This window comes from Callithrix jacchus, chromosome 1, assembly GCF_049354715.1.
Source record: "Callithrix jacchus isolate 240 chromosome 1, calJac240_pri, whole genome shotgun sequence".
Classification (NCBI taxonomy): domain Eukaryota; kingdom Metazoa; phylum Chordata; class Mammalia; order Primates; family Cebidae; genus Callithrix; species Callithrix jacchus.
In genome coordinates, this window is record NC_133502.1 from 204889607 (window position 1) to 204909545 (window position 19939).

A 19939-nucleotide genomic window follows, 5' to 3' on the forward strand; every position below is an offset into this window, starting at 1 on the left:
CCCAAGGCTTCTTTCTACTTGCTGATGGGTATGTGCTTCAGGGAACGTCTGGGGCTCTAAACCATATTATGTTTACTGCATGACTCAGGCTGGCAAAGTAGCTTCTATCTGAAACATTGCCAGCTGCAAGAGAGGCACTGACCAAAACAAGTAACAGGACTGCTCCTGAGAGCAGCCGAGCAAGGACAAAATGTCTTCCCAGAGAGGAGCATCAGAGAGAGGGGTCGAGACAGTTAGACAACAATTACATCATCTCCCACATGGTCAAATTCAGGTTCTACTTTGAAGGTAGACACAACAGATTTGGTATGGGTTTGGACCTAGGCTGGTGACAAAAAGAAATACATGAAGAATGACCTTGAGGATGTGGCCTGACCAACCGTAAAGGCAGAGTTGTAATTTTCCAAGATGAAGATGATTATGTGAGGAGCAGGTGTGGGGCGTGCTAAGCTTGAGCTGATCATCAGACATTCAAGTACTTCAGATAAAGTTACCTTCTGAAGTACTGGGGGTTAGGACTTCAACATATGAATTCGGGTGAACATAATTCAATCCGTAATGCATCCTTTCTCATGTACAATCAGCCACCTTTAGGAGTGGCTTGGGTAGTTTAGTCCAGTGAGGCTAAAATGTATGAAAGGCCAGCAATACTAAGGCACTAGGCATATTCTGAGGTGACTGAGACACAGCTCCTGCCTGAGCGGTCACTGCATTCATGTTGTCATGCTTCTCCCTAGAGGCCGGGATCTCTCCAAGCATTAAGCATATGAATATGAATATGAGATGACCCTAACTGTCCAAGAAACATATAGAAACAATTATTACAGAATGTGAAAATGCATCTAACTGAAGGTTGAGACTCTGGTGACAACATTGTTCTGGAGGTGACATGCTGAAGGATATGAATGGGAGTTAGCCAGAAGTGACAGGGGACACCTCTGTTTGTCCTCCTTTTTATTAGTTGCCAGTAGGCTGGAAACCCAGGGAAGAGGTGATGCTGTGGCTCTAGTTTAAAGTCAGACACAGGAAGATCTCTCTTCCTAAAGGAGGTTTTTCTTTTTCTCTTATGGCTCATCCAATGGATTGGATAAAGCCCACCCACTTTGTGGAGGCAAACTGCTTTGTTCCAAGTCTGCTGGCCTAAACATCAATCTCATCTAAAAAATACCTTCACAGCATGTTTACTAGATATCTGAGTACTGTGACCTAGACAAGTTGACACAAAAAAATTAACCGTCACACTGGGAACTCTGTTCCCAGTGTGCTAGGGGATAGAGAGTTTTCTCAAATGCCTGAATTTTACTCTCAAAACAAATAACGGTACATTCTGCCCCATTCCACTTGCTATCTTGGGGTCTTGTACATTAGCTCACAAATGCCCTGGGTGTTGCTGGGAGGCATCTGCATATGGCAGTTGGTCCTTTGCGTGTGAAGACTTCAAGCATGCAGGATGCTGATTACACGTTCTTGGGAGATATCAGCAGACAAGGTCTCAAAACTCACAGTGATGTCCCCTGTCCTGAGATTCCAAGATGCCTGATGTACAAGGTCTGAGAGCAAAGGGTGACTCTGCTGTGGATGATGAGACTACCCCGGGGAGGCATCCTCGGGCTACAGTGCAGGGCTGGTTCACCAATCCAAGCAGCTCCCGGACACTCTTGTGTCGTCCCTCACGGCGGGCCTGTCTCCCCACGGGCCTGGCACTTTCTTTACTCCATGCCAAGATTGGGGTCACTCTCAAGAAACAAATCTCACATCCAGTCCATCCCGTCTTTCTTCACAGTGGGCAGTGCCACCTGGCATTAAATTGATGTGTCTGTTTCCTTCACTAGAATGTTAAGGACTCGGAGGGCAAGTCTCTGTTTCGTTTGCTGTAATTTCATAATAGCTAGAGGAGTATCTGGCACATGGTGTCGCTCAGCAAATAATTGTGGGAGGGAGGGAGGAAAGAAGGAAAGGAAGGAAGGAAGGGAGAGAAAGAGGGAGGGAGGAAGGAAGGAAAAAAGGAAGGAAGGAAGGAAACAAGGAGACAACAAAGGAAGGAAACAAGGAGGGGAGGAGGGGGAGGGGGGGAGGGAGAGAGGGAAGGGAGGAAAGGGAAACGGAAGAGAGGAACAGAGGAAGAAAGGAAGGGAAAGGGAGGAAATTAGTGAGGAAAGGAGGGAGCAGTGATGCTGAGACCCAGGGCCCCTGCCCCTGACCCTTTTCCTCCCAGTACGCCTCCTCTTCCTCATGGCCACATCTCCCTGTTAAATCTTTTCCTTTCTGACTCCCTCTAGCTCATCAGTGGATGATCATGAACCTTCGTATCAGCAATTACAATATTTGTCAATTATTTAACATGAGTCCAGCACCACTCTAAGTGCTTTATAGTAAATCCTCATAGCAATCCCATGAGGCCTATGTGAGCATCCCTACTTCATAAAGAAACTGAGGCACAGAGAGATATTAAATTTGCAACCTTACAGGACTGGGATGTGGCAAAGCTTGGACTTGAGCTTAGGCAGTCTGGATGCAATGTCTGTTCTTTTAATCATTGCATTATTCAGACACACACACATACACACACACACACACACACACACACACACACATACACACCCCGCCCCCCACCCCCACAAAGTCACTGTTTTTTCCTCCTTTCAAGGTAAAGCAGATCCAGCTTCTCAGAGACATTTCTTTATGCTGAGTTACCCCAACTCCCCACAGACTGATGAAAGAACTTGGTACAGGATATAAAGCCCCCATGGTTGCTCGGCAGTCTGTATCGCCTAGTCCACCACTACTGGAAACAGGAATCTACCCATATAATTATATTATAAACTGTACTGACATGGTAGAAGGATCTTAGAACTCTCAGCTGTTTTACTCTGTCATAGTTAAGACACATGTTTCGGTCTTGTCTCATAGTAATATTCATTTTTAATATGTTAATTCCTATTCTGTGCGCTGTATTTGACAAGCTGTAAATGTACTTACTAGGGAAATGTTGAAAAACTTTTATGTATTATTCACAGTGTCTGAACCATGGCTGAGTACATGGGATATATGCTAATAAACAATTGTACTGTGACCCATTAGGGTATTCCCGTCAATTCAGTTATAAGCCTGTTAGAATGTAAATGTCCTTATGCTGAATTCCTGAATCATCTGCCACTGACTTTTTTCAATGCTTCCCATTTTATTCGAAAACCAAATCATGAATTCCTTAACACAACATTCCAGTCCTCCTAATCTGCCCCACCTTACTCTCCCTGCCATATACTTCATCAATCTCACAAATTTTCCTGAGACATCCTGTATCTTCACAACTGTCCGTCTGTTTAGAGTAGCGCCTTTTCCTAAAATGAACATCTCTCATTTTTTTTCTTGCCTCAATAACTCCTATTTACCCCTCAAAACCTGGTTCAGACATCACGCTCTCCACGCAGTATTTATTGGCAAACCTACAGCTAGTTCTCCCACGCCAGCTGTGCACCCATAATTCTAGCAGGCGATGTAACGATAGCACATAATATATTACATCTTAACAAAAGAAACATATTCATTCCTGTACCATCAATATCTAAACCAGTACCTGGCATGAGCTATGTATTTATGAAGTTTATTTTTTTAAAATGAGTGCACTGCTTCCATCTTCTTAAAAAAAGAAAGCAAGCTGGTAAAGAATGGCATATAAGAAATCGTAATAGCATGCTCAGTAATCAGAACCAATCTGGATGCTTTAGATATGTAGCCATCTAACGCCATGAACTACTGACTGAAAACCCAGCACAGTGCCAGACACACTGAGCAGACTTAAAAATTTAAAAACCTGAAAAAGAAACGCTCAAAACCCCCTGGATTCTACTGAGTTAGAGTATAAGACCCAAAATGTATTCCATTGCAAAGGTGAAGTCCTTTTAAAATGTAGATTTTTATAGGATCTCTTTAAATGGTTATTTTTTTTGATAATAGAAGTGGTTCCCACTATTTGCACAAAATTGAAAAATATAACAATATATAGAGAAAAAATTAAGACGATACATTCTACATTCTTTCACATAATGGCTATGTACATTTTTGTGTATTTTTCCAGCCTTTTTTTCCCCTACTGGTATATTAAAAATTAGTGACAAAATTCAATAAAAAGTGTTTACCATTCTAATCTTTTCACTTAATAATATATTTTGAGCTATTTTTTCTGGGTCATTAAATAGTATTTGAAGACATGATTTTTATGACATAATATTATCTGCACCCCTCATTGGCCATTTCCAGACATGTCCGACCAAAGGGCAGCCCTCAGGATATATGTGGCAGGGACCCTTGTTCCTGAGAAGAAGAACTTTGCTCCCAAAAGAATATCATTTCCTAGAGAAAATGCCACATAGTTATACAGAAGCTTTACCCTCTGATATAATTTGAATCTGTGTCCCCACCCAAATCTCGTGTTGAAATGTAATCCCAAATGCTGGAGGTGGGGACTGGTGGGAGGTTATTGGATTGTAGGTGTGGTTTCTAATGGTTTAGCACCATCTCCCCTTGTTCTGTTCTTTCGGTGGAGATCTCATGAGCTCTGGTTGTTTAAAAGTATATAGCACCTCCCACTGCTGTTTCTTGTTTTGGCCACATAAGATGTGCCTGCTTCCCTTTTTCCCCTTCTGCCATAATTATAAGTTTCCTGAGGCCTCCCCAGAAGCCAAGCAGTTGCTGCGTGGGAAAGCAGCAGAAGTAGCTCGGGGCCCTAAATCCAAGGGGAACACTCACTCAAGCCCAGGCAAAGATGGGGTTCACGTCCCAAAGGTCTGATCCAAGGGCAAGCTGGTCAGTTCAGTGTAATAAACAGCAAGCCACTGGCTTTGAATTCTCCTACATCCCCACGTTCTAATCCTGGCCTTGGCTGTTGCTGTGCATGTATCTCACTACTAATGTCTCAACCTTCTCATTTTAAGACAGAACAAACACTATCTACTTTGACTTATAGCTGTAGTATTAGAAGTGCTTTATAAAACAGAACAGTGTTATAGCAGAGTGCACAATCTGCAAATCATAGTGGCAAGAACAGAAACAAAAAAAGAGCAAGAGAAGGAGAAGTGTATTATATCACGTATGCTGGAAAACAAATTCTGAGACAGATAGGCATATGCAGAAGATTTCTTGGAGAATGATCTCAGGAGCAGCGCCTCTGAGAAAGGGAACTGCCTGATACTGCAACAGAGACTTTGGGATAGCCCTTCAGAGTCAGCTTGAATTAAGGCCAGGGAGCCAGGCTCAGCTCCCAAGCAATGACAGGGAGCTATGACTTTAGGTGAGGCAGCTGCCTTCAGCCATCTCCTCCAACATCAGGAAGAATGAGTACGTCGGCCCCAAAGAGGGGAGCCAGTAGTCAAACCACTGTGTTCACTGCAAGAAGAAAACCTGCCATTGTGAAATGCTTGCTTCTCCTGTGTTCCAGACACATCGTTACAAAGAAGTAAAATACTTTCCGAATTTATTCTGTTCCGGGCAGAGTTCCAAGTTAAAATGTTAACTCATTCACTCCTTAAAACAGTCCTATAAGATAGGTGCAGAAGTCTTATTGCTGAGGACACTCAAATATTAAAAGATTGACCTAATATCGCCCAGCAGTGCACGTCAGAGGCAGGATTTGAACCCAGGTGGTCTAACTCTTGGGTGTGTAGGACAATAAAAATAACCTGTGCTCGGGAGGAACGCCCTGTTTCACCTGATGTGAGACAAATTCCTGTTACAGGAAGTGTATTCATTTCTATTGCTGCTAAAAAATTACTACAAATTTAGCAGCTTGAGACCACACCCACTTATCTCACAGTTCTGTAGGCCAAGTCTGGTACAGTGTGATTCAGCTGGGGTTTCTTTTTGGAGTCTCACAATGCTCAAAGGTGTCAGAAAGGCTTTGTTCCTTCCTGCAACCTCTGGGGAGTGAAACCACTTCCAAGCTTAATCAGGTGACTGGCTGAAGTCAGTTCCTTGCGTGTATCCAATTGAGGTCCCTATTTCCTACCTGGCTCATGTCTGAGGGGCAGTCTTTGCACCTAGAAGCACCCACATTTCTTCTCATGTTTTCCAATTGTTCCCTGCCCAGCAACAGCAGGCTGAGTCCCTCTTGTGCTTTAAAATTTTTCTGAATTCTCTTCTTGTCTCTATATTTCTTACACCAACCCTTTCCCTGCTATTAAGAACTCTGGTGATGAGATGAGGCCCACTCAGAATTCACAATAATATCCTATCATCGGTTCTATGAACTTAATTGCAATTGCAGAAGTCCCTTTTGTCATTTACCACAACATATTCATAGGTTCCAAGGATGAGTGTGTGGACATCTTTGGGGAACTGTCCTTACTACCATGGGCAACTCAAGAAAAGAGGCACTCCCACTGTATCATCACAGTGAACGTTGACCCTAAGTTTTATCTTTAACATAGACAGATCTCCCCCCATCCATATAACCAGCACCCAATAATGATAAGTGTGGGCACCACAATTCCACTATAGCTATTATTTTGTATCTTCCCCTCTTCTAATATTTACTCCCTACTTTATACTTGACATTCTTTGGATTTTGATCCTCCTGTTTTCATCTCCCCTTTCTAATTCTGTCCTTGTCCCTTGGGCTTATTGAGGAACAGGGCTTCCCTGGTCTTCCCCCATGTCACGTGGAATAACAAGACTGCTTCTGTGGTTGGCCAGGGGACTTCTCCACCTGCTTGACCTCCCCTTTACTACTCTAAGACCCACACTGCGCAGCCTCTGCCTCCCTCTCCAGCTCCTTCTTGCTCTGTTCCTAACTCCCCTACTGGGCAGAGACCATCTTATTCATATCTGTAGCCACAGATTCTAAAATAGCAGCAGCAGAGGGTAAGCAATCAATATAAACTTGTTGAATTTTGAAAGGAAGGAAGATAAATGAATGGATATATGGATGGACAGAATGGATAGATGGATGGGTGGATGGGTCGATGGTTGGGTGCGTGAATAAGTGAATGGAATGAACACAAGAGCTCAATTACTTATTAGCACTGCCCATTCCTTAGTGTGATGATTCATGAGTTAGGCCAACAGGGTGAAACCCAAATGTATTTTCCTTTATAGTTTATTTATTAAACAAATATTTACTGAGTGCCTACTATAAATTAGATTCTATAATAGGTTCTTCTGGTGATAAATAAGACATGCTCCTTGATCTGAGAGAAGTTTGCTTTCCATCAGGGAGTGTGGCTATGTACACAGCTGTTTCACTTTTCCTCCCTCATGTCTTTGGACCCATCCCTTCCTCATCTCCACTACCTTTATTTCTACTATCATTCCTCTCCTTTTAAAATAACTCCGAGCCCCTCTAACTTGTGCCAATCATTCTGTAAAGAAGTAAGTTTCCCTACGGTTACACTTCAGAAATGATGTATTAGGAAGATTTTGGGAGCTGGCTAAAAGTCTGTTGACAGGAAAGAGGATATACAGTAATTTTAAAGAATTGTCATTTTGATTGTACAGTGGTTACTTCTCAGGTCATTGACCCTTAACTCACATTCTTTCTGGCATAGATAGCCTAATTTTGGCTCCGGTTCCACAGTCGGAACCAAGTGAGAGAGACACCATGTCTGTGGCCAGATAAGATGACTGCTAACTTGGGGGCCAGAATGGCTGGGTTTTTGCTATTGTTTCTTTCTACTGGAGCAAAACTCAAATGACAAAAATTAAACATTTTAAAGTGAAGAATTCAGTAGAATTTGTATAATTTGCAATATTTCATAATCTCTATCTAGTTCTAAAACAGTTTAATTTCCCTAAAGGAAACCTGATATCCCTTAAGCAGTCACTCCATTGGCCCTCCCCAAAGCCTCTGACACCTACCATTTGCCTTCTGTCTCTGTGGATCTTCCTGTATTGGATAGTTCATAAAAATAGAGTCTGTATTAGTCAGTTTTGTGTTGCTAGAAAGGAATATCTCAGGCTAGGTAATTTATTTTAAAAATTAGTTTATTTATTTCACACTTCTGCAGGCTGTGAAAGAAGCATGGTGCCAGCATCTGCTTCTAGTGAGGCCTCAGGAAGATTTTACTCATAGCAGAAGGTGAAGAGGGAGCCTGCATGTCACATGGCGAGAATGGGAGAAGGAGAGAGGAGATGAGATGCCGGGCACCCCCTCTTTTTTTTATTTTGAGACCGAGTCTCACTCTGTAGACCAGGCTAGAGTGCAGTGGTGTCATCATGGCTCACAGCAACCCCAATCTTCCAGGTTCATGCAATCCTCCCAGCTCAGGCTCCTTGGTAGCTGGTGCACACCACCATGCCCAACTAATTTTTGTCTGATTTTTTGTAGAGATGAGATCTCACTGTGTTGTCCAGGCTGGTCTCAAACTCCTGGACTCAAGTGATCCTCCAGCCTTGGCCTCCCATAGTGCTGGGATTATAGGCATGAGCCACCCTATCCAACCTTCAGGCCACTATAACAACAACCAGCTGCTATGGAAACCAGTGAAATGAGAACTTGCTAATTGCCATGGGGAGGGAACCAAGCTATTTATGAGGGATGTGCCCCCACGACCCAAACACCTCCCATTAGCTCTTACTTCTAACATTGGGGATCACATTTCAACACAAGATTTGTAGGGGACAAATATCCAAACCATATCAGTCATATGATGTCACATTTTATTTCTGTGTTTTTTCACTTAGCATATTATTTTTGAGGTTCATACATACACATTGTAGAATGTATCAGTACCTCATTCCTTTTCATGGCTGAATAATATTCCATTGGATGACTATATCACAATTTATCCATTTACAGATTGATGGATGCTTGGATAATTTCTACCTTTCTGCTATTGTAAGGCATTCTACTCTAACCATGCACGCACGTGTATTTGTTTAAGTCCCTGTTTTCAATTATTTGGGGTATATATTTAGGAGTGGAATTATTGGGTCATACAGTAATACTATGTTTAACTTTTTCAGGAACCACCAAACTCTTTTCCAGAGGTTATAACACTTGATGCTTATACCAGCAATGTACAAGCATTCTAATTTCTTCACATTCTTGCCAACATTAGCTAATTTTTCTTTAATTATACTTATCCCAGTGGGTGTGAAATCGTATCTCATCCCTTACCCATATTTTTCCTCTATTCCATTCTCAGGCTTATTCTTCAGAATTTCTGCTTCCTTTATGGCAACACAGGTCTTGCCATCTGTAGGAATCCCTGTATTTTTTTTACACATCCCAGCTGTATTTTTCATGGGGTGCCTTCCGGGTTTTTACAAGACATCAGAAGATTCAAGTTCCAGTCTCCGCCCACAACCTGCTAGTTGCATGATTTTGAGGAAGCTCATTTATGTTGAACAGCCTCAGCTTCCTCATTTGTTTGCCATCTGAGGATTAGCCCTTCCTCACAGGGTTGGTGTGAGACTCAAGCAGGCTGTGAGCGGCAAATGCTTTGTTGGGTTATTGTTATCATAGGATAGAAGGGCTGGGTCTTTTTTGACTGTGTTTGGCTAGCACGCCATGTGGTCATGAGAGATCACCAAAGAAAACTTAATGAAAAACTATTAATCTAATTATCAATTCATTGTTGAGGCTCATGGGAATCATGTAGAGATGGAGATTATAGTTTTCTTCAAACAGAGAAGTTTAACAGATTGAAAATATCCGTGCTGGAATGCATACAACCTTGGCCTTGCAAGAGGATGCCTGCCTCCCACACATGGTATAATCCTGCATCAACTTGCCAGGCTCACTAGGCACCCAGTCTCCACAAGGCACATCCTGCTAGCATCTTCCTGGTCATGGTATAAGATAGAAAGGCAGAGCTATTAAGGTATCAATTCATGGGCTGTCCAGGGCCTGGCTTGAAGTAGGCAACAAAAGTACCACTCTTCCCATGCATGGGATGAACTTTGTCTTCATCCCCATTAGGGAAGGAGGCCCCCAGCCCCAACTACTCACAACAGGTCCTGATACTCACAGATCGTGGTACTTCAGTTTCAGGGTTAACACACTAGGTTTCCCCATCATCTATTATTTTAATGCTCTGAACAGAACCATGTTCTGATTATTATGTAAAATATTTTATCTGTAACTTCTATGCATTTAAAACAGAAAAATGGTTCAGAACACACTTATGTCTCCAAAGGGATGTGAGGGAACATTTGTATGATTTGATTAATCAAGCCTGTATGGTTCTTATCACATGCCTCCATTAACTGATTGACTGATTAATAGACAGATAATCAGAAAGTAACTATAAAAATCTGACTATGTTTGGTCTTTATAACATCTCTGTGTGGTTGATGGTATTAACATTTGCATTTTGCAGAAAAGGCACTAATTTGACACATTCAGAACGCTCATGTGAAACTAGAACCTCATTTCATTCTGACTGCCGGTACCACTAAATGTGACATATGTATGCATCACGTGGTTATAAGGAAGAGAGCACATACATGTCTGCATTTACACACACACTGTAAATACATTTTTGGTCCATGCTACTAAATCAAGGTCCAAAAGGAACTTTCCTTAGAACTTGTCAACACTATCATTTACTTTTCATCTGTTTAAATTGCAGAATTGTTCACTTGCCTTTCCCACTTGGATTGATGGGAGAAGGGGGGCCTTTTCCGTAATCCCAGCCTATTAGCAGGCTACGGAAAGGGTTCGCTTTGCCCTTCCCCACTCCTTTTTCTAGAAGCCAAGGTATGTGTAGAGGTGGGAGCCCAGGATCCGACAGTAACGGGCTGTAATTGAGTTCTCAGTTTGTTTTAACTGCCTGGGTCTGATTGCCTGTGAAAATGGTTTGGTTTTAAGTTCTTCATGAGGCTGCATCAAGCCCCATTTGAAATAACAAGTGCCTTCCTTTCACATGCATCTGCTCAAAGTGGGGAGGAGGAAGAGGGAGTGGAAGATTCCTAGAGAACATGCAAGAAGGACTATGAGCAATCATGTGCAGAACTGAATGTGCAGATGAGAGAAGCAGTGCTGAAAAGCCGCCCTCAGCCTACCTGCATCCTTGGCAGACGACAGGTGGAGTACACATTTGGAATCTTCCAAACTTCTTCTCCATCCAGCATGTCTCCGGTGAGGCCTGGTCAGGAAGGCACTGAATGACATCTCACCCATTTCTGTGGACAAGTAAAATGCCCTCATGAAGGAGAAGTAGGAGAGGTCAGAAATTAGACTCACTACCCAGGGGCACTATAGAACCCACTGGAGAATTTCATACCACCTCATCCTGGCTACTTCTTATAGAAGCAGTTCTCAGAGCTATGATCTCCAGTTCAGTAGACATCAGCCACATGTAGCTAATGAGCACCTGAAATGTAGCTGAACTGAAACATAAACCTGCTTTTGAGGGTTTAATATGTAAAAGAATATAAAATATTTCATTAATATTTTACATTGATTCCATGTTGAAGTATTTTGAATATACCTGGTTAAATAACATTATTAAGATTCACTTCACCTGTTTATATTTTTATCATCCCATTTTCATACTGCTATAAAGGATTGCCTGAGGCTGGGTAATTCATAAAGAAAAGAGGTCTAATCGACTCACAGTTCAACATGGCTGGCAAGGCCTCAGGAAACTTACAATCATGGCGGAAGGTGAAGGGGAGGCAAGGCATTGTTCTCACTGGGCAAAGGGGGAAAAGCCCCTTATAAAACCATCAGATCATGAGAACTCACTCGCTATCACAAGAACAGCATGGAGGTAACCGCCCCCATGATGCAATCACTTCTCAATGGGTCTTTCCCTTGACATGTGGGGATGATGAGAACTATAATTCAAGATGAGATTTTAGTGGAAACACAGCCAAAACATACCAGCATTTTACTGTGACTACTAAAAAATTTACAATTACATGTCTGGCTCACATTATGTTTCTATCAGACTGCTGGTGTAATGACTTTCCCAAATCCAGCATCCTCCCTTAGGCTGCAGCATAGATAACACAGGCTGAGCATTCTGTGCCGTTTCACAGTGTACAACCTGTCACCTGTCTCTCACCTGCTTTGAGAAAGCATACTAGACTGAAAAGGAGTGAGAGCTATGTTATTATAGAAGTTACATTCAAACTAATCTAATGTTTCAGGAAAGTGAATTTTTCAACACCATGTGTGTTTAATTAAGAGCTAATTCTTTATGAAATACAGGCATCAGTGAGGCCCTTCCATAGCTGTCAAGATCTAAGTTAATTCTGCCTCGATGGCTTCTAATCCCATAGCCCATGAAGTCCCTAATTCCTGCCAGTATCCAAGGTGGTATAGGCAGGTTAGGGGGGTTTTCTTTTCTCTTGTGCTCCTTGGTCCCCGATTTTCTTATCTATCCACCCATCAACAGCAAATAGAGTAGTCACCGTCTTGAGTTTCTACCACAAAGAATCTACACACCATGAATTTCTGACTTTAGAAGACTTTGGTGAAGATCAGCGCAAAGGGGGCTTTCTGGAGAAAGCCCTACATCAAATCTACATCAAGTTTTGCAGAATTCTACCGCTTGGCTGGTGTATCAGTCAGTATTTGCTAGGTCTGCTGCACCAGGGTGCTGCGAGGTGTGAGTTTAGAAACGTATGAGCTATGAAGCCCCCTGCAAATTAAGTCACAGACAGGGTTGGCCAGAACGAAAACAGTTCTATTTTTAGGTTATGCAGAAATTGTCAAGTACTTAGAACATGCCCAGTAATGTACTTATAAATTGTGATGCAATACCATTTTGCAAGGTGTCCATCCTGAAAATGAACGGGGAGACAGCGTATTATTATAACCAAATGATGACTAGGTATAATCATACTACAGAGGGAAAATAGTCTCAGAAACTTCAGCTTTCAGGACTATTGACTTAGGAGAATCATAGGCAGCCAGATCTACACTCTCAGAGATGCAGAAATGAGGAGGAGGTGGGAGAGGAAGAAAAGAGAGGGAGAGAAAATTGATATTTTACAGTTCATGACTGGCAGTACATAAACAGCCTCATAAGTTTTCTGACTCTTCAAAATATGCCAGGCATAAACTGGCATGTGGTAGTTTTTTTTTTTTTGAGATATAGTCTCACCCTGTTGCCCAGGCTATAGTACGATGGCACAATTTCTGCTCACTGCAACTTCCACCTTGTGAGTTGAAGCAATTATCTTGCCTCAGCCTCCTGAGCAGCTGGGATTACAGGTGTCTGTCAACACGCCCAGCTAATTTTTTTTATTTTTTGTAGAGACAGAGTTTCACCACCTTGACCAGGCTGGTCTTCAACTCCTGACCTCAAGTGATCTGTCCACCTCGGCTTCCTAATGTGCTGGGATTACATGTGTGAGCCACAGTGCCCAGCCTGGTGCTTTAATCAATCAGGATATTTAATTCTAGGTGCTGAGACAACACCAAAATAAATCTCAGTGGTTTGACACAACAGAAGTTTATTTCTCTGTCCTTCACAGTCCTGGAAATGTCAAATGGCTCAGGTGGGCAGCTCTGCATTGAACATTTATTTGGAAATCCAGCTTCCTTGTGTCACATGGCTCTGCTAACTTAGAATCCTGCACTTCCAGCCACAGGGGCACAGGAAGAGCAGTGTTCATGCATTAAAGAAATGCACCATGTATTATCTTCCTTCCTCCTCTCTTTCATTTCTTTTTTCTCTCCCTCCATTCTTCCTTGTTTTCTTTCTTCTCTCCTCCTATCCTTTTTCCCCTCAAGCAACACTTACTGAGTGTCCTGGCAGACTTAGTGCTATAGGAGAGGATGGTGAGTGGGAAGAATAATAACCTTAGTGGAAATTGGAAGCGGAGCCATTCCAACACTGTGTCTTCTTTGGGGTAGGAGATGGGGAGGGCCAGCATGCTTCCCTCCCACCTCAACAGATGGCCACCATGAGGGGCTGTGGAAGAATTTTCAGGTTTTAATTGAATTCACATTGGATCACACCATAATAGAACAGAAATGAACATTCAAAATCAGTTCATTCAACTACTCATTTTATGTGAGAAGATGTTGTGAGTCAGAGACACAAGGCAGTTGCTGATGGCGCCAGATCTCAGGCCCCGCCTGGCAGTGTGTGGAGCTCCTCAGCAGCCTTCCCTCAGTTGGGTCCTTTTTGTAGCCCTTGCCCTCAGTTGGAGAGAGTTATGGCCACAGCGTTCTGCACAACTGCTGTTTTTAATGTCACCTTTCCAGTAGTTAGCACCGAGTTCTCCACATGGCAACCTTCTGGCAACCCCAGATGTATCTGGGTTTATTATGTACTCCTAAGAATGGCCTCATGAGCCCTTAATTGCTATAGTGAAGACTCAGAGATGCTTGATATTCCAACTTGAAACATAGTCAGAGCTGCAAGAAATAGCATGGGTGGAATTCAAAGAAAGGACCTGACAATACAAAGGTTGCAATTCCCCAGGAGAGCATATTCTGCCTTCCCCATCCACACTGATGTCCTTGGTTTCCTCCCTTCCCTTTATACCAGCACCTCTCTTTCTTTGCTTTTTCTTATTTCCCCTAGTGCTGAAGGAACAAAGCTAATATTTACTGAATAGCTACTGTGTGCTGGTTACAAGTCTATAATCATCACAACATTCCTCTGAGGTAGATATCATTGTCCCCATTTGGAAGGTTAAGAAACTGAGGCTCAGAATGTGTATCTGCCTGATGTCACACAGCCAGTAAACAGAAAAACTGGACCTCAAAAAATTCTAGGCAGTCTGAATCCAGTGGCAATGCTAATTCTATCACTTAACTCCACCACTCCATTTCTCCATTTTACTAAAGCCATCTCTGGCTGTTAATTTTAATACCTACATTTTCTTCACTCTGTCTCTTGGTCCAAGAAGCCCTAGGCTTCTTGCTTCATAGAAAGGGAAGCCACAAGACAAAGAGGGAAGCAGCTTTTATCTTCCCCTTGAATTATCTTTTGTAAAAATATTATCTTACCATTTTTTATTAGTTGATTTCCTATCTCCATATTCAGGATTTTGTCTATTGTGCCCAGCCACCTGTGAACTGCATAAGCAGAAGAGAAGGCTTTATTAAAATGATTTTCACTGTGTGCTTCTGTTCACTGTGCTAAATCAGGGCCTTCGGCAATCTAAGGACAGTCCTCAAGGCAACCGTCTCCAGAAAGAGAGAGGCACTTAAAGCCCCAATGGCACCACCACCTTCCTGGGCTCCTGCATCCTGAATGCCTACCTTCAGCTGCAACTGGCTTGGCCACTCTTTATCATGCATGTTGCATTCTTGCTGATATGAATGCAACATATCTCATCTTTTGTCTCAAAGCCTGAGATGCACAGTGCCACCTCCTCTGGTATATCCTCTGCTTCATCATCCAGATCCACCTTACAAGTCACCACATGCAAGTTTTCTCTGATCCTGCTTAGCAAGCCCTTTTTCTATATCTGCCACTTGTTCTCCAATTATCCCCTTTTGATTCCCTGTATTATAACGATGACACATGCTTCTTATCACCCCTAGCAGAGTTTGACAGAGAAATAGGCATTATGGCAATTACATGGGATTTGGAGGCAGAGAGAATTGGGTTCATTTGCTGGTTCTTCCACTGACTAGCTCTGTGATCCTAGACAAGTTATATGAACTCTCCAAGCCTCAGCTCCTTCATCTCTAACACTAAGGTAATAATATCTCCATCATGGGTATTATGGGAGCTACAGTAAGATGAGGTATGGAGAGACTTTACAACGTCTGGCACATGGGCAGCTAGTAAATAACAGGTATCATTACCTTTGTTACTAAATAAACATGGGTTTGAATCCCAGCTCAACCTCTTACTAATCATTTGACTTTAGGTTGTTTCCTTGAGCCTCAGATCATTCATCCTTAGAATAGGGATAACAACACTTCTCTGATAGGGTCGAGATTAAAGATGTCATACGTAAAACGCATTGCACAGTGCCCAAAATGAGACGTCAGCATTTATTAAAAGTTCAGTGAACAAGTTGCTAAATTAATAAATGGACACAGTGAGGGTTAGGGCTAGGGACACAGAACAGATCAAATCAGAGATAATTTTGGATTATTCAGAGACTTACTCATGTAACCAAATACCACCTGTACCTCAATAACTTATGCAAAAATAAAATTTAAAAAACAACAAAATCAGCTGTTGGATAAAGCAAATGTGGTACATGTACAGAATAGAATACTATTCAGCCATAAACGGAACAAGAACCTGTCATTTGCAACAACGTGGATGGAGTTGGAGGTCATTATGTTCAGTGAACTAAGCCAGGCACAGAAAGACAAACATCACATGTCCTCACTTATCTGGAGTATCTAAAAATCAAAACGATTAATCTCATGGAGAGAGAGTAGAAGGAGGGTTACCAAAGGCTGGGAGGGGTGGTGGGAGGCTGGAGGGAGACGGGGTGGTTAGTAGGTACAAAAAGAACTAGAAAGAACCAAGAAGACCTAGTATTTCATAGCACAGCAGGGTGACTATAGTCAGTCATGATTTAGTTGTACCTTTTAAAACAGCTCTAAGAGCACCGTTGGATTGTTTGTAACATAAAGGAGAATGCTTGAGAAGATGGATCCCTCATTCTCCATGGTGTGATTACTACACATCGCATGTCTGTGTCAAAACATCTCAGGGATCCCATAAATAAATAAACTTATCTACCTACCATGTACCTTCAAAAATTACAAATAAAAAAAATGGAAAGTCTTGGGGGAAAAAATCAAAGACTGCATCACCACTTACTGAAGCTCTCACAGGAAAATTAAAGCACAAGAATTGTAAGAGCCATTTAGTGAGTACCTCCTGAATGCAAATATTTAACACTGGTATCTGATAGCCTTATGCGGCAATCATCAATACCCTCGACAAAGCTCTAATTTAGATTCAAGCTTCTCACAGCTTCATGATATCGTCACTCACCAGGTGGGGGAATTCAGTTTTTGTTCAGAGTCAGGATGGTGTTTGTCCAAGTAATGGAAAAGCAGCTAAAACTAGCTTAAGCCAAAGGGGAACTTTTGGTTCATATAGCTTGGAAAAATATATAACTCTCTGGGAATTGAAAGAACTCTCAAAACCCTATGTTCTCCAGAAGCCCCAACTCTACCCACCCAATTTCCATCTGTTAAAATTTGCACATAATTTAAGTGCCAAATCAAATGCCGCTTCTCTTCCTTCTCTTTTTCATTTTCCTTCCCATGAAACACTGGCTGCTCTATCCTCAAATTCCCCTGAATATTTTGTTCATACATTTTGCCTTATACTATAGTGGTACATATCTTTGTATTCACATACATGTACAGTATCCTGTACTTATACGGTGTCAAAATATTTTCAAATAGGCTAAAATGGATTGCCAAATACATGGTTAAATGGGTGAATGTAAGCTAAAAATAGATCTAAATGAACAGATGGGTGAATAGATAGATAGGCAAATGGATAGATAGATAATAAATCCATTGATAGATGGAATGTAGTTTGATGAATGGACTGAAGAATGGGCAGATTAATGGGTAGAAGGAACAGTAATTTTATGAATGACAGATTGACCCATGATTTTTGGAATTGGTGGAAATATGGCTGATTGAATAGATGGGCAGAGGTGGGGAGATAAGTGATTCAACCTCTGTGTTTGACAGACTTTCCCTTTCAAGTATGTGTAGACATCTACTTCCCGCTTATATAAATAAAATATATAACTGGAACAATTTTCCTTAGTTTTATTTTTTCATGGTAATACTCTTAGAAGATACCAGGAGAAAGTTGTTATCATATCTTCTTTAGACAAAGTATGAAGAAATGCAAGTAAAGGGTTTACCCATTGTGGTTTTTATATAACACATCGTAATGGGTTCAAGTATCTCACTGAAAAGGAAAAGAAAAAATAGATATTTTTTCTTTTTTTAAATTGCATTTTAGGTTTTGAGGTACATGTGAAGAACATGCAAGATAGTTGCATAGGTACACACGTGGCAGTGTGATTTGCTGCCTTCCTCTCCTTCACCTATATCTGGCATTTCTCCCCATACTATCTCTCCCCAACTCCCCACCCCCTGATGTCCCTCCCCTATTCCCCCTAACAGACCCCAGTGTGTAGTGCTCCCCTCCCTGTGTCCATGTGTTCTCATTGTTCAACACCCACCTATGAGTGAGAACACGCGGTATTTCATTTTCTGTTCTCGTGTCAGTTTGCTGAGAATGATGGTCTCCAGGTTCATCCATGTGTCTACAAAGGACATTAACTCATCGTTCTTGACTGCTGCATAATATTCCATGGTGTATATAGATTTTATGTAGATTTATGACAGTCCATTAATTTTGAGTTGATTCTGAGGTTCTGAGAGTAACACCACCCACTTTACTAGGAAGGGAAGGAAGAAGCTGGGGGTGAATAGAGCAGAAGATGGACTGGCTCATCACTTTCACTCATGAGGCAAATCCTGCTCATTCCCTTTAACCCACTGTCTGCCTGCACACCTGCTCCTGAGCCCAGCTGCTCCCTCTGCTTTGGAATGAGCAGTAGCAAAGCTGAATTCTGGAGCTAAGTCATGCAGAAACATCATACAAATTCTTAGCACTAAATCTAACACCTACATTCTAGTCTGACTAAACCAGAATAGAGGGGAACCCCCACTACCTTGGTGTTAAGTGTAATATGGTTCAGATAGGTTAAGGGTTCTTGGGGGAAAACAAATTTAGGTTGGTGTCCAAATTATTTTTCTTACTGAGAGACTTTTGTTTCTGGCAACATGATAAACCTGATACCTTCTCCCAGCAGCAACTCCCCCTGCCGCCCTGCTGGCACCTGCCAACACACACGATCTTTCTGCTGAAACAACTATCGATTGTTGGAGAAAACATTTTGGTATCTTTTTGAATGCTGCTTTGACCTGGAAAGAAGGTCAGTGGTACTCATAATAAGAACCTAGAACTACCAAGTACAGCACTGAAGCTGCCGAGTGCCTGGAGGCCATTTTCTGATCTTTGTGAAACTTGGGTATAAACGTTTACAGTGTTATAGATCTCAGAGACAAACAGCAAATTCCAGAGTCTGCCCAAGGTAAGGAGTGTCTGGCATAGGCTCTCCCAACAAAACCAAACCCTATAAAGTGTACATTTTCACTATATGGGAGAATAATTAGTAAGTACTCATCTCCTGGAAGACTTCAAAGTTTTCCCATCTCAGAAACTTCTGTGTAAATGGACAAAACGTTTCCCATAAGAAGTTACAGACATAAACCAGCCATCATGCAATTTGCAGTCACAATTCACTCTATCCACTGAACATCTAGCTATGAATTCCTTTTAAAAGGGTCCCACTCTTATAGATCCTGTCCCTAGGCAGTTGGGAGAAACTTAGGTAAATTTATTCTTGATAAAATCCATCTCAAATTATTTCCAGAGGTAAAGTTGGGGGGAAAATATGCGTATTTCAGTGTAGTAAAACACTGGCTTTGTAGCTTTGTAGCTTTGTATAGGAGAGCTTCCTCTCACTTCCCTCTACATACCATCTTTCAAAATGCTAGGCCCTCCTTTGAGTGCAAGATAATGTAGCTTTCTTTGGAGGGAGAAAACAGAGTGGAAGGGTAAGTATAAGAACCAGGGGAGGAGGAGGAAAAAAGTAGGGGAAGGAAGAGAAAGGGGAAGAGCAGGAAGGAGAAGAGGAGGATTAAAATGCAGCATACAGAAAGAAACACAATTTATATGACTGCTGCTGTATTGCTGGACATAAGAGTGTGACCAATTTTGATTAATATACATAAGACTGAAAAGAATACCTTAACACTCAAATATTTGACTCTATTATCTTTATTTACTTAGAATAATGTCCTAAAATGACAATTGCTGAATTGAAATGAATGAACATTTTTATGTATTCTAATTCCCAATGAGATAATTTGCATAAAAGAGCCTTCTGAGCATCAGTGAAGTAAAATATGAATTTGAGCCTTAACTGAAAATTCTCAAAATGGAAGCCAGGATTCTGA

General features: G+C 41.8%; 1 long non-coding RNA gene across 3 annotated transcripts in view; it reads right to left on the reverse strand.

The window, feature by feature from the left end:
• Positions 1–19939, reverse strand: part of LOC128929746 (uncharacterized) — a 385058-nt gene that overhangs the window by 198933 nt on the left and 166186 nt on the right. For all 3 annotated transcript variants that reach the window (XR_013522886.1, XR_013522885.1, XR_008476772.2), the window contains exon 4: positions 11002–11121. This is a non-coding gene — a long non-coding RNA (uncharacterized LOC128929746). The remainder of the gene's footprint in view (positions 1–11001; positions 11122–19939) is intronic.